The sequence below is a fragment of the Astyanax mexicanus genome, chromosome 3 (genome assembly GCF_023375975.1).
Source record: "Astyanax mexicanus isolate ESR-SI-001 chromosome 3, AstMex3_surface, whole genome shotgun sequence".
NCBI classification, from domain to species: Eukaryota; Metazoa; Chordata; class Actinopteri; order Characiformes; family Acestrorhamphidae; genus Astyanax; species Astyanax mexicanus.
This window is the reverse complement of record NC_064410.1, coordinates 22,232,537-22,235,727: the sequence shown is the minus strand read 5'-3', so window position 1 is coordinate 22,235,727 and position 3,191 is coordinate 22,232,537.

The following is a 3,191-nucleotide window of genomic DNA, read 5'->3' as shown; positions in this document are numbered from 1 at the left end:
CTTTGAACGTTTGAGCTTTTTTTTCTTCTATACCAGTCACAAGCAGTGTTGGGAAGGTTACTTTTAAAATGTAATCCCTTACAGATTACTGATTACATCACTCAAAATGTAATTTGTAACGTAATCAGTTACATTACTTCAAGTGAGTAACGTAATCTGATTACTTTGGATTACTTACAATATTGTCGTTTTTTTAAGCCTGAATGAATGTAGCAACCACATCTTGCATATTATTGTTTTATTTTTCCTTCCAGTTAATAGATAGACAAATAAAACAGCCTTTTCAATCACTCTATAAAAATACTTATGAAACCATTTCATCAAACAATTTTATGAAACACTTCTATAAATTGATGATAAAACCATTTAAAACCAAACAATGTAACAACAACTGTAAGCTATCTATTTGCAGGTTTGCCACTTTCTGCAAGTGGATTTTTTTGCCAGGATTATCTAGGGGTGTAAATCACAAGATTCATTACGATACGATACAATACGATTATTTTAGTCAGCGATACGATAATGTACGATACCTCAAATTATGTCTTTATACGATACAGTTCGGTCCAATAGGATTTAATGCGATTACAATCTGTTCCTTTTCTAAGAACTCACAAATGCAAACAAAATATAATTTGAATGTTTTATTATTAAATGTCAAATGCAGTGTAATCATAAACAGTAAACAATAATTCACTTCAACACTTTAATTTCCATTATTTAAGTTCCATTTGAGAACATCAAATGCAGAAGAAAATGTAAAAAAAAAAAAAAGCGCCTGTTATATTTAGAGTTAACAATGTGTGTATGGATGTTGGTGATGAATAGTCAATCATTCTCTACATTTCCTGATTCAGTAGGGTCTTGACAAACAAATTACAAAATTTGTAATTTATATCACAATGCATTGAAGAGTTACACTGCATTATATTAGGTGTCCACCAGGCGTCTCCAAAGTGTTCAAAACCTCTCCAGTAAATCTGTCTCTATACAGCCAGAGTTTGTAATTTTTTTGTTTGTTTGTGATAAAATAAATGAATGTAAGTCTATTTCAGAGTAATATTAATACTTTTTGATGAAATGACAAACAAAATCACACGTATGCGCGCTGTGGGCGCACTTATGTTTAGCAGAGGGAATTTGGTGACAGCGGTTAGGCATGCCCCTCCCCCAGCCATTAGGAGACCAATCAGGGCAAATTACGTACCAATGTTTTCGTCTAAGGGTGGACTATTGGTTGAAATAGGTGTCAATCACTTTTGTGACGCTGGAGAAAGGCTATGACCTGATTTGATTGGATTGGATTGATCCAGCGCTCACGTTATTGGTTCAAAAGACGATCACTCAAGAAAAATAGTGGTTTGTGGACCGCTGAAAATAAACGCATGTTTTTGAGGAGAAGTGAGCAGGCGAATAAAGGACTTTATGGATATTTTATCTGCGGTTCAGTGCTGTACTGTGGATGCTGTGATAGTAAGTGAATTTTCTATAATGGAATATGATGTTATTTTATACACTAATATTATTTTATAAGGCTATTTTGTTGGGGAGGCGTGTTCCCCATGTAAACAATGTGAAAAAACAGGCTGTTTTCAGTTGGCGATTTCTGGCGACTGGTTTCATGTAGATGGTTGTAAATTTGCATGCAGGTAGTTAAATTAGTACTAAAGAATATGAGTCGGTTATTTGGTCGGTGTGTTTAGAATATTTGACGCTTATAAGCATTCAACTTTACATAGTCAGAACGGGCCCGCCGACGGGCTAGGGGGCGCTTCTGCAGTGAAAACATTCTGAGCAGGAGGTTGTGAATCATAGAATATTCTGATGTCGTGATTTAGGTGAATGTGTTTGCGTTTTGTCAGTGTTGGATTGGAAGACCAAAAATAGAAAAGTACCGCAATGTAATCCATTTATTTTAGCAGAGTAACTGTAATCTGATTACCATTTACTGAAGCAGTAACTGTAACGGATTACAGTTACTCATAATTTGTAATCTGATTACGTAACGCCGTTACATGTAATCCGTTACTTCCCAACACTGGTCACAAGCTTTAATCCAAACTTAGTCTGTTTTTAAAGCTATTATGTGAGTTTTTGTCAAGTAAAACTTTCATAAAACCAGGCAGACACTGAAATTTTTTGCCCGATTTTAAGTTCGATTGGGTCGGATGCAACTGAATTTTTATAATCGGGCTTAATTTGGCTCATTTAAAGTGCTGCTTCAACACAAAGACAAAGTAAAAAACAAACATTTATTGTATTTACTGTTAATTTATATGTCTGAACAAAATCAGAACTGTAACATGTTAAACTCTTCTGCTACCATTAGGTGCCAATATAATGGCCTCATGTGAGGACACCAGGCCCTTGTAGAGCAAAGTTTAGTGTTGTAGTCTAGACAACCCAAAATTTGTGATGTCCACAAATGTGGACGCCAGGTCCTAGGAGGTTAAAATAAAGACTTTTTATCTTAAAGTAACTACTAAGTCAGGAAGCAACACTGATTGTGAATCAATTTCGCCTGCTGTTGTGCTAATGGAACTGACAACAGGTAGAAATGAAAGTCAGTCAGCAAGACAACTCCTATAAAAGGAGTGATTCTGCAGGTGGTGGCCACAGACTTTTTCTCTGTTCTCATCCTTTCTGGCTGATGTTTTGGTCACTTTTGCTTTTTGTCAGTGGCTACAACCCACAGGAGTTGCTCAGGTAGTGCAGCTCATCAAGGATGGCACCTCAATGCAAGCTGTGGCAAGAAGATTTGGTGTGTGTCAGCACAGTGTCCAGAGCATGGAGCAGATAGCAGGAGACAGGGCAGTACACCAGGAGACATGGAGGGGTCAAAAGGAGGCCAACAATCTAGCAACAGGACCGCTACCTTCTTTTTGCAAGGAGGAACAGGAGAAGTAGTGCATGAGCCCTGCAAAATGACCTCCAGCAGGCCACTAATATCCATGTTTCTGTTTAAACTGTCAGATACAGATTACATGAGGGTGGTATGAGGGCCTGATGTCCACAAGTGGGCTTGTGCTTGTAGCCCAACATCGTGCAGGGTGATTGGCCCATTCCGCATCGGCAACCTGTGCTCTTCACGGATGAGAGCAGGTTTACACTAAGCACATGTGACAGAGTCTGGAGACGCCGTGGTGTGGGGAGGCATTTCTTTGGAGGGCCGCACACACCTCCATATGCTA